Genomic DNA, 13,854 nt, shown 5'->3' on the forward strand with positions numbered 1-13,854 from the left:
TATGGGCGGACTCGTCTAATCTCGAGGAAATTTGTGCTTGTTGGTAACTGTAATTGAATCCGTAATGTGTTCACTCTGCCGTGAACAACAACGAATCTCGTCAATAAATTCCAACCGTGCACGCGGGCTACTGAGACTGTTGAGACTACCGAGAGCTTTTGGAGTAAAAAATTTCGCGATACCAACCGGAGAAAAAAAGAGAGAAAGAGAGAAAAGGAAAGAGAGAGAGAGAGAGATCAGTCGTCGCGAGTTTCTTACCAACAGCCCGTGGTAACTCAATCGTCTCTATCTAGTTTCGCTTGGCGTCTCTCTCTCGAGTTTTTCCTCGAAGAGGAAAGGTTTCTTCGCTCGCGTCTGCAGCTAGAAGGTGAGACAGATCAAAGAGAGGTGGCTGATAAATTTTCTCCGGCGACTTATAATAAAGCAACTCGCTCCGCGCTTTCTCTCGTGAGCGCGTCTTACTCTTGCTGCTGCTCGAATTACTTCCGTCTTCGTTTCGCTTTCGTGAGTCGCTACTCGGATCCCGAGGACTGGCTCGTCTTCCTTTTCGGCTTCGAGACCCCTCATCTCGACCCTTTTAGAGGCAAACTCGCTTCAAATTGCCCCTGGAAATCTCATTTCCACCCTGCTGCCTCCTTCCGCCCCCTGCGAGGCCGATTCTTTGCCGAAAAAAAGAATCACACGACGCTCGTACCAAACAAGGCTATGGACCCTTCGTGCACCCTATGTCGTGTGCTCGAGTGACACCAGCAGAATGAGAGGGTTTACGAACTTCTGCAGGTGAAAGAGGAAAAGTCGAGGGTTTGAGGGTGCAAGCATGCAGATGAATGGAGATCAGAGAGAGAAAGTGAGAGTGTATGTGTGTGTGTGTCTTCTGCCACTCCCTTCGAGATCACCTCGTCGATAAGGGTGACGTTCTGGAAAATTGTAGTTTGCCTAGTCCTATCTATTTCAGGTTCTTTCGCTGGTTCGTGTTTATTGAATAACCGCCAGGACGACCGAGCGCTCTTTGCAGTTGTTTCCTAATTCGTTTAAGATTGAAAAACGAAGATTCATTTTCCTCTTTGCCGTGAGATATCCGTGTTTCTCGTAAAGTGCAACGACGAAAATTAATACATATCGTAGAAACGTATAATCGAGAAACAAACGGCTGAACATTGTTTCCTTTTTCTTTTTACACTCGACAAAAGTTGATTTAGCAAAACAGAAACCGGTAATGAATGCATGGAACTCGGCCAAAGGTATCGCGGTACAAGGAAAATAGAGAAAAGAATTCTGCGAGAATAGCTGAAGAGTTGGCTAGAGTCGTTTGAAAGGGGAAGAGAGTTTCGAAAGCATTGAGAGTTATATTTCGAGAGTATTGTTGTTCCATAATAATGGTTGTTCACATTCCTATAAATGGCGATCCGTGTTGTAATTTTTATGTTAAGAATTCATTGAAACTCTCTTTTGACAGGGAAAAATTCTTGCTTACTGTTTAATAATATGTCCAAGGTACTATTGAAACTCTTAGTAGAGAGAGAAAGATACATTCATTTCATATTTCGGACAACGAATAATTTTGTACTTGGACTGATTAGTGAATCAATTTTAGATTCTTCTTTTAATGAATATTTTACATTTTTAACTTATTCTAGTGTACGATAATTTCAGCAAAAAAATATATAATTATATACATGTACGATTGTTATATTAATATTACTAGCTGTAATTATGCTATTATAATATTTATAATAATTGCAAAATTATAACATTTTTACGTATATTTATTTTACAATTCAATAACCATTGGATTGCGGATTTTTATACAAGTAACATTTAGAGAAGGGAAACTAAATAGAAAATTGTCCCCTCCATTAGTTATCAGTATCGAACTTTTATTTTGTATTCCGTTGCATGCATGCACTCCGTGCATTTCTCTATCTTCAAATTTTTTCCAAACGCATAAAAATCTGCAGTCTAGTTGTATATTAATACGAGAAAGACCAACGGCCGCAGTCTTCAAGCGTACATTCTCAATGTCTATTTTACAAATTCACAATAGTTACAATACGTGAGTAAGAACGAGTAACAGGATTTTTCGGAGGTGAAAAATTTTCACGCAATTAGAAGCGGTAGCGAGTCGCGTTAAAATTAAATGCTGCCCGATTAATTTTCGTTGATAAAATATTCGCCAACGGCTCGGCTCAGTCGCTCAGTCTCAAGATGGAATTTAATTATGCGAGTTAGCTTTGGCCGCGTTGGTCACACCGCCGTTTCCGCCGTTTTCCCCGCTCTAATAGGCTTATTAGTTTGTTATTCGTAACTCGACGCCGCGCCGCTGCCCCGGAAGTTACGCCTCGACCACCGCGTGTGGTCCGCGTTAATTGAGTATCACTTCATCTCGCGTGTGCGCCTCCTTTATTCCTCTGGATCTCCGCCGAGTGAAGTAATTTGTTACCTCGCCGCGTGCACATTGCGCCGCGTAAGTAGCTTTCTCTCTTTCTCTCTCTCTTTCTCTCTTTCTGCCTTTATTTCACACTTGCTCTCGCTTTCATACGTGAAGAACAATATCCACATTCTTCTAAAATGACTGATATTATTAGACTGGACAATTTTAAATCATATCTGCTAGTTGAAAGGAATCCTTGTTTAGATTTCATTTTCCAATTGTGTTCGTAATATATAAAAATTGTGTTCAATTGATATGATCAATGTGAAAATGAATATAATTTCGTCAGAGAATTTTTCGTTGTATTTATAAAAAATTCTCAATATATATATAATAATTATTATAAATATTATAATAGTATAATTACAGCTAGTAACATTAATATATGTTTAATTGTTATTAATTTAATTATTGTTAATATTTATTAATTTATTATAAATTTAATATTAATATGTATATATAATTATATATTTTTTTTGCTGAAATTATCGTATATTAAAATAAGTTAAAAGTGTAAAATATCATTATATATATACACACACACACGAATCGCAAAATATAAAACAATTACAAGTGAATATTTTCATATTTTAAGAATGAAGGGGTGAAGATTTATAATTGTACGAAGAATTCATGAGGGATGTCATGAGGGATTCCTTTTGCTCCATTTACAAAAAATTCACAATCATTCTTTGATCTCAAATCGCGAAATGTAAAACAATTGAGAGTGAATATTTTCAAGAATGAAGGAGCAAAGATTTTCAGTTACACAAAGACGGGAGAAATAAAAGTCGCGGCGATTACATTAGGAAAATAAAAATTGTCCGCTCGACAAAGAGACCTCTGGTCCTTGGTGTTTGTTTTTGAGAAGGGGTTAATTATGCGAAAGAATCGTCGACAAGCGTGTGACGTTTTATGTGAGCAACGCGCCATTGCAAACGTAAGTCTGCCTGTTTAGAAAACCATCGGCTAATCCACTTAACCTTAAAACGCTGAAATTCTCGTTTACGTCGACGGAAGATTGATAGAGGGATTGTTTTGGTCTTTTTTCAGGAAGTGGCTGAACGCCCGTGGGACGACGCGCGACTCGCAGCGTGGAAGCAGAAGGGAGAGCGAGGCAGCTCCAGAACGACGACAACAACGACGACGACGACGACGACGACGACAACGACGACGACGACGGGGGAGTGTGATTGAATAACCGTGGAAACTTAAGCAGAGATTCTGGGTCAAGGTGAGTCTCCTTCCTTTCGTCTCGGACAGACGAAATTTCATTCTTTCGTTTGGCGCTCGGTACTGACCCCTCGCCGGGGTTTCTTTATTATGATTCCATAATACCGCTTTGACGGCCCGCGCCACAGAAATGGGAATTAATTGGCGAGGAATTTTTCTTTCTGAAGAACGTCCTCTCCTCTACTCGGCGTTAAACCTCGGAATTATCGTTTAAAGTGGGAAAGAAGCAATTCCCGGCGGACGGTTCAGTTTTATTTAATCGAAGTGGAAAAAAAAAAAATCCTCCGCGAGAACGAATGACGTTAGCTTCGCGGTACAATTTGCAGTGAAGCATTTTCCACGGCCGCGCCATTAGTCGGAGATTTCTTGCAACTCGCCGGAGAAATACTCGAGAGGAAACAAGGGACAAACTTGCGAATAAATTTTGATTGCCAGTTACCGAGTGAAAGGAGGCTGTAACGGCGGCCGTTGTTTCTGTTGCTAATTAATTTCGACTCGCCGATTCCTCGAGGAAAGTTTGAACGAGAAGGTCCGGCTGTAATTTCTCGCAGAACGTAACCTTAAATGAGGTAGAGAAAACAACGAGAGAGAGAGAGAGAGAGAGAGAGAGAGAGAGAGAGAGAGAGAGAGAGAGAGAAGCGTGCCGCGGAAATCCTAGAAAGGACCTCCAGGGGTCAGATAGCACGTTGGCGACGGCATTTCAAGTTCGTCTAAGCAGAAACAGAGTCGTTTCCGAGTTAACTCGGATTAATTCTGAAAGTTCCATGAGGTAACCCTCGAAGGGTTGGACCCACGGTGTCGAGTTTCCGCCTGACGGGATCTCAGGGGGGACGGTTATTAAATTTTGATACTCGTGGATTCCTGACTTTCCATCCTGACAAACTTGCGCCGTTTTCCACGGCCACGCGGCCGATACTGTTGTTGAAACATTTGGAATAATTTCGAGGATGGAAAGTTCCTGGAAGCGCGGAACCAGAGGAGAGTTTCATTCCCGCGTTGCTGGCGAATTTCACGACGAATCAGTCTTTTAATCCGAGTTTTTCCATTTTGTACCCTCCGATTTTTTCCAAACTTTCGAACTCCAAGTCTTACCGATCTCGGGCACACTTTTCGTACACACTTCGTCCCTTTCCGAACTTCGAATCTCCCGATTTACGAATGTTCAAACTTAGCGATTTTCAATTTTCCAAATTTACGAACTAAAAGTCAGTGTAAAAAATTCGAATGCAGCAGTGTTGAAAATGGGAGATTTCTTTTGTTTTTTTTTTTTTTTTTTTTTATATCGACGACGCTGTTAATTCTACAGGTTTCGCGGACAAGAAACGGAGCAGATGCTAAAATCCCCTAGAGTCACAGGGCTCGCACGGTGTGTATGCACGTGAATTTTGGCGGAGCGAAATTTCAGACCTGAAGATTTCGTTGAACTAATACCCGTGGGGCAAGAAATTTCAAACAAGATCTTCTCGTCGCCACCAGAAATTAATCCTTCGCGTGCAACAGATGAGACTGCTGTACGTGGAACTTTGCTCGTCGTTTAAACGATACCCAGACATCAGCCGAATAATTGGGAAAACGATTTACAAGATTTCGATATATAAATTCTCCGTCCAATAATTAATGGATGATTCTTTGCGACGTTTAGCACGATGGAAAGTTCCTCGCGAAGTTTCCCGAAAAATATGAAAGTTCAGATCAGTTCAGATATACGTTGGATTTTATTTCACGAGCGTTCCTCAATTTCCGAAGGGAATTCCGATCACTTTAGAAATTGCTCGGTGAAATATATTAGCCTCACGAATACGAGAGAAAAAGTTTCGAGACCGAGACAAACGAACGGTGAATTTTTTCCAAGCGACTCTAGAAAAATCACCACAACCGGATCTGACTAATGAGATCATTTTCATTGCTTTCTTTCTCCCGGTTTGCTCGTGTGGCTTGCTTTATCGCTTTGTCGCTTTGTCGACAAAGAGAGCATTCTCACTCTTTCCATTTATTTGTTTGAGAACTTCATAACTGGGCGTAATTTCTCTCTGTTGTTACATATAATATCTTTACACACTGACGACAAAATGCATTATTCTTCGCACTGTCGCGCGACAGCATGACAGTGTTTTTCCCTCAGAACGATATCAGACGACAAACGTCGACGCAAGAACTACTTCTCCGTGACGTGAGTCTCGTTCGAATTCCAGGATTTCATTTAATTTCCTTGCCTCCTATCTGTCATATCAAACTGTCGTTTCGTTTCTCCGATCGCGTAGGGGGAGCTTGGTTTTCCCCTCGCACAGTCGAAATCGCCTCGAATCGTCCTACTTAGGAAATCAATGAGTCCACAGTCTCCCGTTACATTATTTCCACTGCAGTTGCCATCCCCGCGACATTCGCAACATTTATTGCAATCGTTTTAATTAAAATTATCCTCGCGTCTCTCTCAAAATTCCATTAATCCCCGTTAAAATTACCAAAATTTTAAACAGCTATACTTTGGTGCGTGGTTTTACCTCTTTGTAAATCGAATGGAGTCCTTCCCCTTTAAAACCGTTTTTCGTTTCGTCGCGGCGCGACTTCCGGTTCCTGTGATATCGCCCGTTGCGAAGCCAACCTTAATTTCTCGCGTTTCACTCTGTCTCTTTCGCGCGTTTTTTCTTCCACCTGACCTGGCCCCAAGCTCGCGCCGCGTGCGCTGGTCAGTGACAGACGCTGGCTCGACAGTTTTTCTTTTTTTCACTGTTGCTGGAACTCGGTACGCATTTCCAGGAAGAAATGTGGGTCACGCTGCATTCAAGAATTCGGGCGCTCGGACACCTGCGCTTTGAACGCCCGTATCTCAGCAACCGGGCCAGATATCGAAATGAAACGGAAAGAATATCAAAGGGCGCGCAACTCGCTACGTCCTGAGTGCACGTTCTTTGAGAAACACGACGTCTTTCTCGTTGGAAATATGCCATTGTCTTGGACGGGTTTGAGCAAATCATGGCCGTGATTGAGGTCTCCGAATTGTTCGTCTTGCGACACGTTTACGACTTTATCGAGAGATGAAAATTGTCTCCGAATTGAGACACAATCTCTAAACCCAGTAGCTGATCACTAAATGGCACAGCGTAGGCAAAAATGTTCAAACGGCGTGTCATTTAGCGATTAAATTGTTGAATATGGAGATTGTATTTAAATTTCTTTCTATTTTGTATCTTTCGTGGAATACTTTTTATATTTTCTGTTTCTACATTATTTCCTTCCACTTCGTGTTTTTCTTTCTCCTTTCTTTATATTTAGAGAATTCTTTGCAGGGTGAAGGGAGGAAATACGAAGGCAAAACGCGCTGAAAGGGAGGAGAGATACGAAGTTTGAAAAAAGAAACTTAAATTCTAAGAGGAAAGAGGAGAGATAAAAGTTGCAGGTTTCACGTATTTCTAGTTACGTTCTTTCTTTGTTCTACTTTCGAATTAACATTTACAACTGTCCGTAAATAATATTTCCTTCGTTCTTTCGTCACGATTGCCAAGTAGCGGGAACTTTGTAGAAACAAAATAATTACGCAGAGATCGTTCACGAATGGCCAATTAATCTCGTTGGTACGTGTAGCTGTATTCGATACGATTGAAAACGTGCAAGAGGATCGGGATTTTTTGATAGTACAATTTGATTTTCATAGTGGTAGGTCGAATGAGAATCTTGTTTCTCGTCGAAGGTCCGCGTAGCTCTTTCTCTCTTTCGTTAAAACGACGTTAGACCCCTCACTTACGGGATATACGCAGATATTCGCTCACCCTCGTGAAATTGCTCATGAAAGCTCGCCGTACGTAAAACCCTTTGCAGCCAGCGAACGTCGAGAAACAAATTTCTTTCTTTTTCTTCTCTTTTATCTCTTTTTTCGAAAAGCTGTTGCGGCATTTGGCGTTTGCCTAGCTTGCTCCCCTCTCTCTTTCTCTCTTTCTATTTTCTTCGTAAAATAACGCAGGACAGATCAGGATAACAAACCGGAAATAGCCAATCGGATTTTAAAACGGGACACGATTCAATCCCGACGTCGAAAAACTCTCGTCGTGTGAAATTCGACGAATTTATTCGAGGTTAATGTACATCGTTTATATACCAATCTCGCCCCTGATTCGCAACGAATTTCTCTTCCTCGCTGTTTATCGTTCGTTCCGGCTGATTCACGCGATACGTATTCATGAAAAATCATGCTCGCGGCCCCGCGAAAAAAATGGAACTTTTTTTCATCCAACGTCGACTGATTTGTGCGTGGCGGACGGGCCGAGCCAGGCGCGTACATCAAGCGTGGTTTATCGCGAAACGGCGGTGGGTCGATAGGGCAGATACAGTCATTACAAATGGAACAGCTGATAACACCACATCCTCCCGCGTGTCGTGTGTATGTATGTGCGTGTGTGTAAATTTCCAATTTTCGGCACTGGCTTCACGTAACTTTGCTCTACTTTCGCGCCATCCTCCCCTCCTGTCGCGTCTCTAACCCCTAACTCACCGAAGATATATTACACGGCAGAGTGATACGATACTTTGAACACGTGGCTCAGCTAAGAAGACAAAGATCCGTTTCGAACGACTCGTTCCAACCGGAGACCGACCGATAACGACGACAGTTTGTAAGTTTAGTCGCTGTTCGGACAGAACGTTGCACCGATCTCGCGTTTCTGAAACGAAACACGTTCCAATACGATGGAAACGACTGAGAAGAATATGTACTTTACACGCGAAAAAATTATACAGAGTGTTTCGTAAAAGTATCATGTAAGTATCTGTCTTCGTTTAAGAGATATAATGAATTTTCTGTTTCAATTACTTTCACAAAAGATGCTCGAAATGACCACCGTTGCATTTGAAGACAAGCCTGCACGCGTCTTGTCATTGATTTGGTTACACTCTCTATCATTCCTGGTGTTTCTCGAATTTGTCGGAAGTCTTGCTCTATTCTATTTCGTAGTATTTCAGCATTTTCTTCGATCAATGTTGCGTATACGATAGATTTTAAATGTCCTCACAAATGAAAATCTAATGGATTCAAATCCGGAGAACGAGCAGGTCATGCAATAGGACCTCCACGATCAATCCATTTATTTGCAAAGTGTTGATTTAAAAATTGCCTAGTCACTCGGCTAAAATACGGCGGAGCTCCATCATGCATAAACCGCATACGAAGTCTGGATATCGACTGGAACTTTCTCTAATATTTCGTGTAAACGCGTGCTCAAAAAATCAACGTAGTTTGTGCCTGTTAGTTTCCCATCAAGAAAAAAAGATTCAATTAAAAATTTATCAATTATTCCTGCCCATACGTTTCAACTAAACTGGTGAATGGTCCTATATATATAAAATTGTACATTTGTACATTCACTTCCTCCTTTACTTCCGAGTGTCATTTATAGTCTTCAAGTAGCACCCTTATTCTCTCTAGGTCTTGAAAAGGTCCTGTTTTATATTATTTCGTACCGTCAGTTTTCTTTACACGAGAAAGCCAGACGGGCGTTGAAAATTATTCCAAGAGGCACGAAGAATCGTGGAAATTGAAAACACCTCACGGCGCGAACGGACAACGAAACGAATATGCAGAGCGCGCTCGGATTATCGAGAAGTCTCTGCCAGCTGGCGGAGTGCTAAATGGAAGTGCTAGATCGTCAGATTTTTCTCTGGCGACTGGAGAAAGGAAATTCGTGGTTACACGCGGCGGTTTTCTTTTCCCTTGTCCGAGGAAACTGATTGTCAGATTTTTCTTCGGTGAACTAGAGAAAGAGAACGCGCGGCGATTTTCTTCTTTCTTTTTCTCGTTCGTGTCTTGCACTGGATTGTTACGCGGCTTACGAAGTTGGCGTCTCGCAGTTGGAAACGTTTCTCCCTGTTGCTGCAACTGTGTCAAACATCACGCAGTGAGGCAAAAGCCACTTGAAATGCAAATATTTGCAGCGGCGTAATTAAGGTCCTTGTAGAGTGGAAGTGACGAGCGCGTTCAGTTGTAGCCCGTTGTTGGGAAAAATATTGCCCTTTGCGCGAGAGCGACGCTGCTCCTTCAGTTTCTGCAAATTGTCCGCGAGATAAATTTAATCCCCCCCGTTATTACCGGCCGCCTTTCGTTTTTCACGCGGAAAAAATTTCTCGTCGATCCGTTTTTCGCGTTAATGATCCTTGGCGCTGCAGTTTCTTTCGCAAATGTAAAAATCGTGGACTGAAGAAGTTTCATCAGACTTGGGATTATTTCTCTAGTCACTCTAATCTCAAGACGTAAAATACGAGTGTACATTTGTGTGGCTATGCGTATGAAGACAGAGGTTTGAGAGCTTAATATCTCTTTGCAATCACGGTATTCGGACTCGTTCAGTTTTCCTTCTAGTTATTCAAACTATCTGTCGTAGACAACATGTGTTTAAATTTTTTTTTTTTTTTGGACAAAATATCAAGAGTAAAGTAATGCGTGTTTAAAGAAGAAAACAAGATGTCGATGTTATTAGGAGATAAACGTCGAACGAGGAAAGATCCTGCAGCATTGTGAAAAGATTCTGCAATTTCGTGGCGGAATTTTATCTCGGCGCCGCGCGGATTGTTTCCCGCGGTTTGGAAAATTGCGCGAAACTTTTGAAATAACGAGTGCACGCCGTTATTGGATCGGTGTTATTGTTACCTAGGGGGAAGGTATCGGTTTTTCTGCCGGACGGTTCAATGGAAAGAGTTTTCCCCCGAAAGTTCGCAAACCGCAACTGGCAAATTTAACGAGAGTGAGAGAAAGAGGGAGATGCATTCCACGGAGCGTGAAGCACAAAAGAAACCATTCTGAGGTACGCTCGAACATTCACGAAATCGATGAAACCGCGCGTGAATGTAGCTTTCGTTTTTTGTATCTCCAAGCGCTAAACTAAAAATTCCGATATATCTGTTATGACAGTGGCGAATGAATAATTCGTCGAAGGCAGTAACGGACAGATGGTGACAGCTGTGGCCAGCGGTGCAGAAGGATCTTTCGCAATTACGTTTCGTTTGCGACCCAGCGCAGATAAAGAGCATTGTTTCAATATGCAGAATTCGCCGCCGCGATCGAAACGTTATTTACGAGCGATTGCGCCCGCTGATATAAATACAATATACATCGGTACGCGTGTACGGAAATACGAGAGCAGGTCTCCTCCAGGCGGAAGCTACGTCAACGTATATACATATGTGTACGTGTGTGTTTTTCTGCGGTGTGTCGCGAGAAAAAGTCGCGAAACGAGAGAGTGAGGGAACTGAAGCGAACGCGTTTGGCCGTTTGTCGAGGAAATTGGTACTCCTTTGGCGATGAACGCGCAAATGAAACCGGAACGGAACGTTGCGATAATTTGCAATTTAATCGAATGAAGAAAAAGCATTGCCCACCGGTGCTCGTTTCCCTTTCATCCGTTCGATTAGCTTTTCACCAGCGCCAAAGAGAACAAGACTGCGTTTTGTATCGCATTTTGAAAGAAGAATGAAAAAATCGATCGTCGTGTCTCCGCGTCCACGAAGATAAAGGTAAGAGAAATTGCATTCATATATATATATATATACGTATATCTGGTCTCGATATACGAAGCAATTTCCTCCCTAATCTGTCTTGACGCGGTGGCGCGAGAGCGAGTTGGCCCGGGCTTCCTTTTAATTTTCAATATCCACGGGAGCTCAGGTAGCGGCAGCCACTTGGCTCGATAGCTGCATTCAATCCCATGGGAAGCCCAGGGTCTTGTCCCGACAATTATTTACGAAGTGCGGTTACGGATTGCCGCGATCCGCTCGATTAAACGTCGGCAACGCGAGTGAATCGTCTTGTCCGAATTTTCCGAACATCGGTCGCCGAGAGGAAACTCACGGTCGGCGAGAACTCTCTCACAGCAGAGAGAAAAAAACTGGCGTTGATTTTCTTTTCAGCTTCCGGCTGGACGCCACCCCGGTGTTTAGGTGGAAAACTCGCAACGGGGCGAGAGGAGAAAGAGAAAGAAAGAGAGAAAGCGACACGACATCGGAGAGACATTTCCATCACAAAAACACGGGGCGGCTCTCGGTGGACGAAGCCGCGAGCACGCCACTCGAATATGTATGGGCCCCGAAAGGGGCCATCGGTACTCGACGGTCCTCGTTCAACGGGATATTCATCGGCAGTCCGGAACTTCCGTTTCCTCGGGAGTTGGGCTGCTGGTGGATCGATTCATCGAGTGGGCACCAAGGGTTTATGGAGATGAAGGGGCTTGAAATTAAGATGATTACTCGCTGGGATTTTCGCGGATCGAGTGGATCTCCAATTTCCCTCGGCGGATGATCTTCGCGACGTCCGACGTCGTAGAAAATTCTAATGGGTGGAAGAGGTATCAATCAGTCGTTCGAACTGTTGAACTAGTCCGGGTCGAGAGGCGAAGTGCGACGTTGGCTGTTCGATTTCTCCGAACGAAGTGGATTTTCGGAATTCCTCGAACTGATACTATCAGAGTTCGGTGACGTCGAGATCCACGCCAAACGTTTGAGCGACGTACGATAATCATTGAGATTACGCTGCGTCGAATCTGAAACGAATCCTCGATAATTTAAAGCACGAAATTTCCGTCGAAATTAAAGTAAAAAATTGGAAAATCTTTGTAATTACGTCGTGGGTGTCCAAACTTTTAGATCTTCTGGGCCTCATTGGCCAAAAAAACTTTGTTGAGGTCGCCGCGCATAGTTTACATACTTTTTCTATCAGTTCAATGTAACCTATGTTATTTACGAGGATATTAAAACAGCTTCTATATAGTGAGACAATACATTGACCAGAAAAATATATTTATATCAATGAAAAGAATATAAAAATTTTTCATGAAAACACTGAGAATGCTTTTTTTTTTCGATGCCAGTTTATTAATATACGGTTTGACACAGATAATGGCAGCACGAAGAGTATTTTCTAGATGCCCGTCTAAAATTTTTGCTCTATTTTATTTTCTGTCTGCTTCATACAGGAAAAAAATCTGTTTGCAATTATAAATATTTTCCAAAAGAGAAAGTGGTCCATGAACATTCACGGTTAAAATCATTCAAATAATTGGACACATCTGAATTGCACGAACATTTTACGAAGGATCATTTAAATCTCTAAAAATACACTGTTTCGCATCTAGAAAATTTCTAACTAAAATTATTAAATTTGACCATTTTGGTAACATTCGCGACAATTCCCTTTTCCACAACGTCCCACTCGGGACTCTCGTAAACAGTTCTACGACTGAGATAAGAATTCCAGCGTTCTCCGCGGTTTCGCCTAATGAGACAAAGTTTAAAGAGTAAAGGAAACTCCCATCTAGCTATCGAATTGTTTCTCCAGTCTCAGTTGCGCTCGATTCGATAAGTAGGGCAGCTGGATGACATCGAAATGAACCGGCGCGTTTCCCGCGACACATAGCCTGGGAATTTTTTTAAATTGAATTTCTTCCGTGTGCCGCTTCGGCGTAAACGCTTACGCGATTGTAAGTTCCCGCGGCAGCGGGATATCGAGCGGGATATCTGTTCCCGTTAGTCAGCGTTTTCCAGCCAGTTAAATACGAAAACGCGTTTCGAACGCTCGCGAAACAACGCCCACGAAAATGTACAGACGTAGTTAAGGGATTTTCCAGCGCGGTGCACTCTAATTCCTTCCTAAATTCCGATCGAGACCCAGGCGGATTATTTCGAATTATCCAACAAATTTCACAGCCGTAACGTAATTTTACGCCAGTGTGATCTCTCTCCTTCTGAAAAAGTCGTGAAAAAGTTTCGGTATTGGAAGAACGTGGCGGCAGACAGAGGTGAACTCTCCTTTTCGGAAAAAAAAAAAAAAAGAAAAAAGAAAAAGGAAGATTCGTCGAACGAAGGAAACCAAGGAAGATTTATCAAAAGATCGGATTACCCCAGGGGGAGGTGTTACCCGTGCTACGAAATGTTCGACTTTCGTTGGGAACGTTTCCGTACAGTCATCAACGACGGAACACCGGTGGTCGTTGAAGGGGAAAGAGGCATGAGTTATGTCGCAACCCTCTTGAAATCGTAACGCAGGATCAATGGTCCTTCGTTTGGTCAGCCAGCGTTGGGATTTTCGTTGTACCTCGAATAAATTAGGCCAGCGTCGTATAACACCGGTGTGTAACAGCGAAAATCTTCGGAACGGAAAAAATCAAGAAAAGTGGAAATGTTCCTCTTGATAAAATCAAGTATATATATATATA

At 42.5% G+C, this 13,854-nt stretch overlaps 1 protein-coding gene across 4 annotated transcripts in view; it reads left to right on the forward strand.

Annotated features, from left to right (window-relative positions):
• LOC122532750 overlaps positions 1–13,854 on the forward strand; it is a 147,037-nt gene that overhangs the window by 51,938 nt on the left and 81,245 nt on the right. For 3 of the 4 annotated variants that reach the window (XM_043661792.1, XM_043661791.1, XM_043661788.1), the window contains exon 2: positions 3,485–3,665. The gene's annotated coding sequence lies outside the window, so the exon portion shown is untranslated. Of the gene's footprint in view, positions 1–2,400; positions 2,465–3,484; positions 3,666–13,854 lie in introns of those variants that run through there. The other variant, XM_043661790.1, reaches the window with a different exon arrangement.

The sequence above is a fragment of the Frieseomelitta varia genome, unplaced genomic scaffold (genome assembly GCF_011392965.1).
Source record: "Frieseomelitta varia isolate USP_RPSP 00005682 unplaced genomic scaffold, Fvar_1.2 scaffold_47, whole genome shotgun sequence".
Lineage (NCBI taxonomy): Eukaryota > Metazoa > Arthropoda > Insecta > Hymenoptera > Apidae > Frieseomelitta > Frieseomelitta varia.